Raw genomic sequence first — 12,847 nt, 5'->3', positions numbered from 1 at the left:
AAAAGTTGTTTTTTTATCTTAATGCATTCTATGCATTAACGTGGTGGTAAAGTCTTGTTTTTTTTTTTTCTATAAAAATAACAATGTTATACTTACCTGCTCTGTTGCAGTTGGTTTTGCACAGAGCAGCCCCGATCCTCCTCTTCTCTGGTCTCTCTTCGGCTCTCCTGGCTCCTCCCTCCTGTTCAGTGCCCCCACAGCAAGCAGCTTGCTATGGGGGCGCCCCAGCCAAGTCACAGCTCTGTGTGTCCATTCAGACATGGAGCCCCAGCCCGGTGCCAATGGAGCCGCTGCTATGTCTCAGCCAATCAGGAGGGAGAGTCTCGGACAGCTGAGACACCCATGGACATCGCTAGACAGAGATGGGGCTCAGGTAAGTATTAGGGGGGGCTGCTACACACAGAAGGCTGTTTATCTTAATGTATAAAATGCACCTTCTGACTTCACAACCCTTTTAAAGATTAAAAAAAAAAGTGTGTAGGTCCCCCCCCCCCCAGCCCCCCTAATACTTAACCTGAGCCCTATCTCTATCCAGCGATGTGCACGAGTGCCTCAGCCATCTGGGAATCTTCCTCCTCCTGTTTGGCTGAGACACAGCAGCAGCACCGTTGGCTCCTGCCAATCAAATTCAGGTAGCCAATCAGGAGAGAGAGGGGGTGGGCCCGAACCACGGCTCGGTGTGTGAATGGACACACGAAGCTGCAGCTCAGCTTGGGTGTCCCCATAGCAAGCTGCTTGCTGTGGGGGGGGGGGCACTCAACAGGAGGGAGGGGCCAGAAGCACTGAAGTGGGACCGGAGAAGAGGAGGATCCGGGCTGCTCTGTGCAAATCCACGTTTGAATTTTTATAGAAAAAAAAAAAAAACGAGACTTTACAACCACTTTAAATAGTGAAAGAATATGAAGTGGTGAAGCAGCAAACACCTAAGAAGATATCCTTTCTGCAATAGTAACACTGTGTTACGCTCACCCAATAACAAAAAATGAATACCAAATAAAGTGACTGTGCATAGGACCTTGTCTTACATCAACACCAATGTTCATAAAGTATAAATAGACTGTGCATAGGACCCTATTCTAGATAAATGTAAACAAGCATAAAAAATAAAGTGACCTTACAAAAAGTAAACCAAAACATTTTTTTTATAAATATAAACATATAATAGAAAGCAGTCGATACTAATATGGATGAAGATAAAAGTGTATTCAAAGTTCAATCCCCTGTGCAAGACAAACAAATGTAGAGTCATTTTTAAATTCCTAAAGACTCTGATGACACGAGCAGGCATCTTCACCCGAAAAATAGAGGGAATGCTCGCTTACTGACTCCCCGTGACCCCCCCCCCCACTGTATTTAGGGTGGTTATAAAGCACTTTTTTGGGCATTAGTAGTGGACCACAAATCTCCACTGTGGACACTCCTCGATTGGTCAGGGACACCAATACTTAAGAAGTAACAGCAAAATTCTGCACAAAACTGCTTATGTAAAGCAAATAAAACAGAGTCCTCTTCATAGTGTACAAAAGTGAACAAAACATTTATTGAATGAGAAAATGCACTTACATATAGTTAAAAGCAATGCGCGTGTAGGAAAAACACTTAGCCAGCATGTAACCTCAACTTCCTAGAATGCGATGACGTCAGCAAAAGACTCCGCCCAACACATTTCGTCATCAAAAGACGTCTTCCAGGGCTAGTATCTACTGCTTTCCATTATATGTTTATACAGTATTTCTAAAAAAAAAAAAAAAGTTGGTTTACTTTTTGTAAGGACTTATGCACAGTCACTTTATTTAGTACAGTAAAACCTTGGTTTGAGAGCGTTTTGCAAGACAAGCAACATTTTTTTAATAAATTTTGACTTGATATACAAGCGATGTCTTGATGTACAAGTAGCGTCATGTCACAACTGAGTATAAAAGAGAAGAGAGGCGCCTCTAATTGTAGCAATATGGTTACATTTAAGGAAGGTACAACATTTAGCAACATATTGCTACACTTAGAGGCGACTCTCTTCTCTTTTATACTCTGGAGCTCCTGCTAGATTTTACTTCCAATCCCCTTGTGGAGGCTTCCATTTGTGGATGGGCATTTTATGGTTACACAACCTGATCACAATAGTATAATCTTTTTATATGGACTATAAACTGAAGAACTTCTGAATAAATGGTTGTGGAACGAATCATTTGAGTTTTCATTATTTCTTATGGGGAAATTTGCTTTGATATACAAGTGCTTTGGATTACAAGCATGTTTCTGGAACGAAGTATGCTCGCAATCCAAGGTTTTACTGTATTCATTATTTGTTATTGATTGAGCGCAACACAGTACTACTATTATGTCATAAATATAGTTACATTGTGTAACTATGTAAAATATGCCGATGTCTGGAATTATTCTTTAACGGAGATGAACTTTTGTAACAGTCTCTCCTCTGTAAATATGTCTATCTATGGAGGAGCACTTTAATGCCCTGTACACACGGTCGGACATTGATCGGACATTCCGACAACAAAATCCATGGATTTTTTCAGACGGATGTTGGCTCAAACTTGTCTTGCATACACACGGTCACACAAAGTTGTTGGAAAATCCGATCGTTCCGAACGCGGTGACGTAAAACACGTACGTCGGGACTATAAACGGGGCAGTAGGCAATAGCTTTCGTCTCTTAATTTATTCTGAGCATGCGTGGCACTTTGTGCGTCGGATTTGTGTACACACGATCGGAATTTCCGACAACGGATTTTGTTGTCGGAAAAATTTTATAGCCTGCTCTCAAACTTTATGTGGTCGGAAATTCCGATGGAAAATGTGTGATGGAGCCTACACACGGTTGGAATTTCCAACAACAAGGTCCTATCACACATTTTCCGTCGAAAAATCCTATCGTGTGTACGGGGCATAAGACTGGGATGCCATTAAAGTTCATGTGCGTGTAAAGGCAGGCGTCCCAATACTTTTGGTAATATAGTGTATTTAAATTTTTGATTTTGCCTTTAGTACTAAAATCGTTGGTAGCATATATTTATTCTGCAGAAGTTTGCCAATAGAAACTACAGAAAAGTTTTTGTTTAGCACAGAACCTGAGAGTTTTGTGAGCGACTTTCTCTTGGCCAACATGAAAAGGTTTGTATTTGTATTGGAGCAGCAGAATAAAGGGCCTCGTAAAAAAAAGTTCTTATAAAACATGAGCACAGACAGTATTTATGCAATCCCTTAAAAATACACTTGACCTCCGCTTCAACCAAACCTTATCATTTGGCCTGAATGTTGATTTATAATCCAATCAGATAAAAGGAGGACATTAGAATAATAAAAAGGTTCTATTTTTATATCCATGTTAACCAGTTAAGAGGAAATAGGATGAGCAAGGAGCCAAAACGAACAATCTTCTTTCCTTATCCGTAAAGTCTTGGCCCCTCCATCGACCTTGGAATAACAGGCAGGCTTATTATTTTCTCGAAACGACCGATAATATAAACATGGAGCGGAGAGGGGAAGGAGCGTCCATTTACTGATGTGGAAAGTATGCATTCTGCAGATTTTCATATATGGGGTTGGGTACATTGCTTATGATTTATGTAGAAAGACATCAGGCAAATAAAACAAAAATGTCCCCAGATTTAAAATACTCCGAGACAAAAAAATAGGCTTTTGCTTGCGGAATCCAAATTAGATTTCAGCTTTCTTTTTTGTAGCCATGAAAAATACAATTGGATTGTGGTCAATCGAGCCAGTCTATTTGCTCCACATTGCTTCGGTCCCCTTTGATATTGTATGGAGGAAGAAAAATGCTGACTATGACCCTAAGAACACCATCCCTACAGTCACACACGGAGGTGGAGACATTAGGCTTTGGGGCCGTTTCTCCACTAAAGGTACAGACCGACTTTGCCGCATTGAGGGGCCAATGCACAGGGCCATGTATTGTAAAATCTTGGATGAGAACCTTCTTCCCTCAGCCAGAACACTGAAGATGGGTCATGGATAGGTCTTCTAGCATGACAATGACCCAAAACATACCGCCAAGGCAACAAAGGAGTGGCTCAAGAAGAAGCACATGAAGGTCATGGAGTGGCCTAGCCAGTCTCCAGACCTTAGTCCCATAGAAAATTTCTGAAGGGGGGGTGAAATTTCGAGTTGCCAAGAGACAGGCAAGAGACCTTAAAGCAGAGTTCCACCCAAAAATGGAACTTCCCCTTTTCGGAATCCTCCCCCCCCTCCTTCCGGTGTCACATTTGGCACCTTTCAGGGGGGGAGGGGGGGAGCAGATACCTGTCTAATCCAGGTATTTGCTCCCACTTCCAGGCATAGATAGCCGCGATGTCCGGCGCCTCCTCCGTCGTCACCCCCCCCCCCCACTGTCCTCTGGGAGACACACAGGTCCCAGAAGACAGCAGGGACCAGTGGGATCGCGCAGTGTGATTTGCGCATGCACAGTAGGGTACCAGGCTGTGAAGCCACAAGGCATCACTTGCTGATTCCCTTACCGAAGATGGTGGCGCCTCCACCCGAGAGCCCGAGGGACAGATCGGCTTCAGGTGCCGGCATCGCTGGAGCCCTGGACAGGTAAGTGTCCTTATTTTAAAAGTCAGCAGCTGCAGTATTTGTAGCTGCTGACTTAAAAAAAAAAAAAAAAATTGGCGGAACTCCGCTTTAAAGGAATTGTTAATGCATTCTTTGCATTAAGGTAAAAAAAACCTTCTGTGCTGCAGCTGCCCACCAGAGCCCCCCCTTTTTCTTACCTAAACCTATTCGTTCCAGCAACAAGCCCAGCAGCTCCACCCGCTGTCTCGTGTCCTCCTTGGATAGACTGATGGCAGCAGGAGCCATTGGCTCCCGCTGCTGTCAATCAAATCCAGTGACATGGGAGCCTGGGGGGGCGGGGCCGAGTCCTGCTGTCTGTGTCAATGGACGCAGCAGCAGGACTTATGAGTGCCCCCATGGAAAGCGGCTCTCCGTGGGGGGCACTCTGAAGAGGAGGAGCGCCGCCGGGGGACCCCAGAAAAGGAGGATCGGGGCCAATCTGTGCAAAACCCTTGCACAGAGGAGGTAACTATGACATGTTTCGTATTTAAAAAAAAAAAAAAAAAACCCTTTACAATCACTTTAAAGGATTAAGAGAAGATCTGTAAAGAGTGGACCAAAATCCCTCCTGGATTTAAGTGGGCAAATTCACAAAATCTGAAGGGGGTCACTTGTGCCCACCGACCCGCCCCCCCCTCCCCACACACACACACACACACACACACACACACACACACACGGCTCTGGCAGCACCCAACCCCCACCCCCTGCGCGTCTCTGGTGGCCGCACAACCCCCCCACCCGCGGCTCTGGAAGCACCCCCCACACACGCGCGAGTGCGGCACCAACAGCACTGAAACCACCACCCCAACCCTTCCGCGGCTCTGGCAGAGGGGACTTACCACAGCAGCTCCTCCAGCGTGTCTTCTCCGCTCCTCTTCCTAAGCGCCAGGCATCCAATAGGGTGGCTTGGCGCTTTGGCCAATCAGGAAACAGGTCTGCCGCCCTGCCTCCTGATCGGCGGGGAGGAAAGTTACTGTGAAAACAGCGAAAATTAATTTGCTATCATCACACAATTAGGTGGGATCAGGGCGCACTCTGTGTCCTGAGCCCACCCTATTTTGAAGCCTATTAGAGCCTCTGGCTCTAATCAGGTGCTTCAAAAAGTACCTCCCCCTCCTGCCCCCACCATAGGAATCCACGCGTCCGGCGTCCTGAAAGGGGCCAGGCGCAAGGATGGGGGGGCGGCGCCCGTGCGCCCACAATGCACGGGCTATCACTGCTGTCAGGGGAGAGGAGACATATTGTTTGTTCCTAGTAAGTAGGAACAGCGATATCTTTTCTCTCCCACTCAGTCCCATCCCCATACAGTTAGGGCACTTTCACACTGAGGCGCAGGGGGCATCAGCGGTAAAGCGCCACTAGTTTTAGCGGCGCTTTAACGTCGTTTTAGAGGCACTTTTCGGCCGCTAGCGGTCGAATTAAGAGTTAAAAGCAATCGCAAAGCGCCGCTCCAGCAGCGTTTTGGCGGCGCTGCCCATTGATTTCAATTGGCAGGGGCACTTTAGGAGCGGTCTATACACCGCTCCCAAAGCGCTGAGAAGATGCTGCTTGAAGGACTTTTTTTAACGTCCCGCAAGTTCACCACTCCAGTGTGAAAGTCCTCGTGCTTTCACACTGGAGTGACAGGAGAGGAGCTTTACAGGTGCTTTACAGGCGCTATTTTTAGTGCTATAGAGCCTGTAAAGCGCCTCAGTGTGAAAGTGGCCTTAGAAACACTAACTAGGGAACACATTTAACCCCTTGTTCGCCCCCTAGTGTTAACTCCATCCCTACCAGTGACATTTACACAGTAATCAGTGCATTTTTATAGCACTGATCGCTGTATAAATGTCAATGGTCCCAAAAATGTGTCAAAAGTGTCCAATCTGTCTGCCGCAATGTCGCAGTACCGCTAAAAATCACTGATCCCCACCATTACTAGTAAAAAAAAAAAGAAGAAGCCATAAAATCTTTCCCATAGTTTGTAGACGCTATAACTTTTGCGCAAACCAATCAATATACGCTTATTGGGATTTATTATACCAAAAATATGTAGACGAATATATATTGGCCTAAACTGATGAAGAAATTCGTTTTTTTAAAAACATTTTTGGGGCAAAAAGTAAAAAAAAATATTTTTCTTTCAAAATTGACGCCCTTTTTTCGTTTATAGTGCAAAAAAAAAAAAAAAACCCCAAAAAACGCAGAGGTGATTGATCGAATACCACCAGAAGAAAGCTCTATTGGTGGGGAGAAAAGGACGCAATTTTTGTTTGGGTACAACGTCGCACGACCGCGCAATTGTCAGTTAAAGCGACGCAGTGCCGAATTGTAAAGCGGTTAAGGTTAAAAACCTTATGTCATTACAACCACTTTAATAACTACTTTACCTTTTATATTAGCTGTGAAAATTATACACTTAAGCAATATAACACCACTGAAATGGGACTTTATATTTAGCGGCTTATACATTAAAAAGAGGAACAACAAAAATCAGCACAAGGGGCAATAGAGGAAGAAAGTATTTGGTAAAAGGAGGGACTTTATATTTAGCGGCCTATACATTAAAAAGAGGAACAACAAAACAACAAAAATCAGCACAAGGGACAATAGGGGAAAAAAGTATTTGGTAAAAGGAGGATACAGGTAAGTAATGTCGCTTGTGCTATTTCTTTTTGTTTTGTTTTAGGTAAATCGGCATTAAATGCCCCCTCTAGTGGATATCTTTATATCTGCCATTACAGTCACAATTCCTGCTATAGAACTGTCAAGATATAATTAATTCCAAGATAAGCAGCCTATAGAGTATGTGGTTTTCAGTAAAATCCAGGCAATGGATGATGTGATTTTCTTTCCTGCAACCACGGGTCAGTGTTGATGGGATATTCCCGGGAGAACACAGTAATTATTGCTAGTGGCTACATTCACATGTAAAAATCCGACATGCTGGTTGTACCCAAGTAGATCGAGATATATATATATATATATACACACACACATGCATATACACATATACACACACACACACAATATATGTATGATGTACAGTATAACAAATACAGAAATGCATTTCTTTGAGTATTTTATGTCTGTCTAAGTTCTCCTTTGGTACAACATGTAATATGTTCCAACTACACCCTCCTCTCGGCAGCAGCTGCAAATACTGTAGCTGCTGTCTTTTAATATAAGAACAATTACCTTCCAGGGATTCAGCGCTGTCATCACCTGAGCCGATTCTTCAACTGGTTTCAGGCGCCGGTATCTTAAAGTGATACTAAAGTCTTGGTTTTCTTTTTACCCGCTCTGTGTAATGGTTTTGCACAGAGCAGCCCAAATCCTCCTCTTCTCGGGTCCCTCTTTGGTGCTCCTGGCCCCTCCCTCCTGTTGAGTGCCCCCCCACAGCAAGCAGCTTGCTATGGGGGCACCCGAGCCGAGGCTCCGTTTTTCTAATGTTGCTAATGGCGCTTTGCTGCTGCCTTGGGCCAATGAGGAGGGAGAGTCCCGGAGAGCCAAGTCTCTCATGCAACATCGCTGGATCGAGATGGGGCTCAGGTAAGTATTGGGGGGGGGGGCTGCTGCACACAGAAGGCTTGTTATCTCAATGCATAGAATGCATTAAAGCGGAGTTCCACACAAAAATGGAACTTCCGCTTTTCGGAACCCTCCCCCCCTCCAGTGTCACATTTGGCACCTTTCAGGGGGGGAGGGGGGTGCAGATACCTGTCTAAGACAGGTATTTGCACCCACTTCCGGCATAGACTCCCATGGGAGTCTATGCCTCTTCCTGTCCCCACCACGCTGTCTCCTGGGAAACACACAGCTCCCAGGAGATAGCGGGGACCAGTTATGATGCGCAGCGCGACTCGCTTCACTTCCTGATTGCCCCACCTAGGATGGCGGCGGCAGCTGCCGAGAACAGAGCGGGTTCTCGGCGTCGCCTGCCGACATCGCTGGACCCCGGGACAGGTAAGTGGCCATTTATTAAAAGTCAGCAGCTGACTAATTTTTTTTTTTTTTTTTTTTTTTTGCGGTTTGGGTGGACTCCCTCTTTAAGATAAAAAGTCTGACTTTACAACCACTTTAAGTAAAGGAAACTGGCTGCGAACTCTTGCAGCTTCACAGCCTATCTACCACTGCGCTGAGCTTTGGGTCCCGCAGTCTTCTGTGACCTGTTGTGTCTCAGAAGGCCGCGGGGAAAGGAGGGGGGCGAACTTCTGCTCAGATCACTGAAGCAAACCGACTTCCCCCACCCCCCCAAAAAGTGCCAATAATTAAAGAAGGGGGGAGGGGGGTGCAAAGAAGTAGAACTTCCCCTTTTGGGAGAAGTTCTGCTTTAAAATGGACCTGCCATTAAAGTGGTATTAAATTCGAACTTAAAACTCTTCTCACATATCCCTTGACGAAGATTTTACGTAAGCGGATCTACCCAGAGCCCCTCGCCTTTTCTTTGTTTATAGACAAACTCTCCTATGTTTTACCCATGGAATGGGTGGAGGCCTCTTACATAAGGAATCACGGGTCCAAAAATTATTTGATAGCTGGGAATCTTTCATTCAAACCTTGCCTATGGATACCCAACAATCGATAGTACAAAGTCTTCAATATACTCAATGGTTTAAAACCAGATTGTTAACCAATGGCCCTCCACTTGATATCCTACCCTCCACTTAAAATGAAAATCTATTGTACGCTCCAACAGCTGAGGCCTCCGCACTTTCCTTCATCTGCTAGTTGATGAACCAATCGCCATCTGTCTTTTTGTTTATTAAGGTCCACATGGCTCCCAACTGTCCCGGATTTCGAGGGACTGTCCCTGATTTGGAGCAATGTCCCTCTGTTCCTCATTCCTCCTCATTTGTCCCACATTTTGGTCTGATCTCTATTGTTTTATATAAGATGCAATTTGTATCTGCCAAAAAGTGTTTTCCAGAGCTAAACCTTTCATCCAATTTCTAAATTGCTGCATTTTTAAATTACAAAAGCCGATATAAAAGGAATAGTAGTGCTAAAAAAAGCACTTGTGGGTTTACCAAAGTTTGTTTTTTGCACAATTCTCCTTTAAGGGGGTGTGGCAGGGGGGTGTGCCCTATGCCTACATTCTTTTGATAATGGGTGTCCCTCATTCCCATCAAGTTGGGAGGTATGGGTCCATCCTATGATCCAGTGCTGATACCTGGTTCTCAAACTATACTGACAAACTGTATGCTGTCATTTTTGTATCGTTCTCCTAGCCACAGGTGGCGGCCATCGGCAGTGATCTGTGATCGCTGCATCCTAGGGACACAGCTGATCACAGATCGGGGTAAAGAGCCAATCACGAAAGGTTAGACACAACTGATTACGGATGTAAACAGGATTTGCTGGTTATCAGCAATCCTCCCCTCATGCTGACAGCGTGTGAAGAGATGAGAGACAAAAATCAGCAAGTCCACACAGGGGACATCTGCACTGACAATCAGGGCACTGATCATTGGTGTTCTGATGATCAGTGCAGCCAATCTGTGCCCACCAGTGCTCTGAATCAGTGCCACCTATCAGTGATGCCCATCAGTGCTGCCTATCAGTGCAACCTCATCAGTGTTGCCTATCCATTCCCATCAGTGCAACCTCATCAGTGCTGCCTATCCATTCCCATCAGTGCAGCCTCGTCAGTGCTGCCTATCCATTCCCATCAGTGCCGCCTCGTCAGAGCCGCCTCGTCAGTGCCGCCTCGTCAGTGCCGCTTCGTCAGTGCCGCCTCGTCAGTGCCGCCTCGTCAGTGCCGCCTCATCAGTGCCGCCTCATCAGTGCCCTTCAGTGCAGCCTCAAGAGTGCCCATCAGTGCAGCCTCAAGAGTGCCCATCAGTGCAGCCTCATCAGTGCCCATCAGTGCCGCCTCATCAGTGCCCATCAGTGCAGCCTTATCAGTGCCCATAATTCCCACCTTATTAGTGCCCATCAGTGCAGCCTCATCAGTGAACATCAATGAAGGAGAAAAATTAACTTATTTACAAAATTTCATAACAGACAAAGAAAAACTTTTTTTTGGTCTTTTTTCGTTTAGCAAAAAACACAAAAAACAAAAAAAAACAAAACAAAAAAAACCCAGTGGTGATTAAATACAACCAAAAGAAAAAAAAAAAAAAAACTATCCATCTAAAAAAAAAAAATAGTTTAAGTACAGCGTTGCATGACCTTGCAATTGTCATTCAAAGTGGGACAGCGTTGGAAGCTTAAAATTGGCCTGGGCAGAAAGAGGGTAAAAGTGCCCGATAGGCAAGTGGTTAATACTGTGGTGGTATTACAGTTATTATTACCTTTAAGTGGTTAATACTGCTTTAGGTCTGTAATTGCTGGCCCTTTAAAGAAATGTCTATAGAGTCCCTAGCAAAAAAGCCATAAAAAGAGGAGGGGAAAACATAAGCAACAACAATATACATTACATACTGTACATATACAATATATATATATATATATATATATATATATATATATATACACACACACACACACACACACACACACACACACACACACACATATACACAAAATATATATATATATATATATATATATATATATATATATATATAAATATAAAACACTGTATTATTAAATAATCCTCCAAAGTATAATAAAATATAAAATAGTAATCTAGCAATGTGGGTTTAATACTGCTTTAGATCTGTAATTACTGGCCCTTTAAAGACGCATTCATAGAGTGTCTAGCAAAAAGCTAAGAATAAAAAAAGGAGGGGAAAACCTTATAAGCAACAACAACATATATATACGGTATATAAGTAATGCTGTATTACTAAATAATCCTTGAAAGTATAATAAAATATAAAATAGTAATCCAACAATGAAAAAAAAAAAATCATCGACCCCCAAAAACCTGGAGGGCTACTCCCCAAATGGTAGCGGCAAGTCTGGGAAACAATAGTGACTGGTTACAATGTATCCCAAAGTTCTCTCTTTGTTTGCAAGCGCACACACCCACCTCTGTTGCAGAGCAATATTCCATTCCTGGGGGTTAGAATCTGGAGGGCTCAATAAACCTTCTTTATGTTACAAAAAAAATAAAATATAAAAAAAAAGGAATCTTAACTCAAAAGCCAGAGAAGGTCAGAGAATAAAACACAGGAATGTCTTCTTCCCAATGTAGCAGGATAAAGGTACTTATTGCTTTGCCTTCTCTCCTTTCAGGTTTGGTAGAACCACGCTGAAGACCCCCGTACAATCAGATGTTTCCTATTAGGGGCCCATAAGAGGTCTTTATATTCAGACATATTGAACTAAACAGCCTCACTTTCTCCCAATACACAGCAAAGCTTTCTATGACTGGGGGGGGGGATTTTTTTTTTTTTTTTTTTAGGCTCTGGAAAATAAATTAAAGTTATGCTGCCAATAGGAACAAAAAAAATACAAAATTGCTTGTCATTCTTTCCTATTTGCAGATATGAGGCTTTTGTTTCGTGCAAATGGGGGAAAAAAAGAACATAGGAATTTACCATGGAGGCTGATAGAGAGGACGCTTTATCTGCAAGGAAACAGCTGGGAAGTCTAAGCTGATATTTCATAGCCGCCAAAGGAAAATCCCAGCTTCATATTGCACCAATTATTTTTTTTTTTTTGCAGTCCCCAATCTGTGACTGATAAGGTCGGGGATACAGAAAGAAGGAGCCGATTTGCCTTACCTTGGGGGGAGTCGGAGAGTGTGGGGCTTGCTGCTTGCTTGCTGCTGCTGCAGGTTTGCAGTCTGTACATGAAGCTGTGTGTTAAGTGCCTTGCAAGTGGGATGTCTCTGCATTCTTAGTCCAACAGCCAGATGCTGACAATGACTTTCTTAAGGAGTATGAAAAATTCCCCTTCTGCAAAACTTGCTCAGTGCATTCGGACTGCCCGGTCCTTCCTTAAATCAAAAAAACCCCAAAAACACAACACTGTTATACACAAGGCATCCCTTTAAACAGTAGAGTGTTGCTGTAGTCATTCCAGTCCCTAAATGTCAGTCGTTTTCTCTTTTCAAACGTAAAGTCATGTCTTGGATCCTTAAGCCCTGGGTCACATTGCAGCGATTTGACAGGCGATGTTTTGACATGGCATGCAAATCGCATGACAAATCAGCGGCTATTGCTGGCAATGGCACCATAAAAATTGGTGCGACGCCACATTTACGGTGCCGCGTAGATTCCCAAAAGTAGTTTCTGTGTTACTTTTGGCGACTTCAGGGTGCGATTTCAATAGACATCTGCTGGCAATGGCACCAACATCTGCCGGCAATTGCACCGTACGA

At 44.0% G+C, this 12,847-nt stretch overlaps 1 protein-coding gene across 3 annotated transcripts in view; it reads right to left on the bottom strand.

The window, feature by feature from the left end:
- The window catches only part of KANK4 (KN motif and ankyrin repeat domains 4), a 198,019-nt gene extending 185,628 nt beyond the window's left edge, over positions 1-12,391 (bottom strand). The window contains exons 1-2 of one of the 3 annotated variants that reach the window (XM_073593826.1): positions 12,249-12,391; positions 1,564-1,734 (exon numbers count right to left, since the gene is read on the bottom strand). The gene's annotated coding sequence lies outside the window, so the exon portion shown is untranslated. The other 2 variants (XM_073593827.1, XM_073593828.1) reach the window with 2 other exon arrangements.
- Positions 12,392-12,847: the final 456 nt, after the last annotated feature.

The sequence above is a fragment of the Aquarana catesbeiana genome, linkage group LG07 (assembly GCF_042186555.1).
Source record: "Aquarana catesbeiana isolate 2022-GZ linkage group LG07, ASM4218655v1, whole genome shotgun sequence".
Classification (NCBI taxonomy): Eukaryota; Metazoa; Chordata; class Amphibia; order Anura; family Ranidae; genus Aquarana; species Aquarana catesbeiana.
The sequence above is the reverse complement of the archived record's forward strand: the minus strand, read 5'-3'. Positions and strand labels throughout refer to the sequence as shown.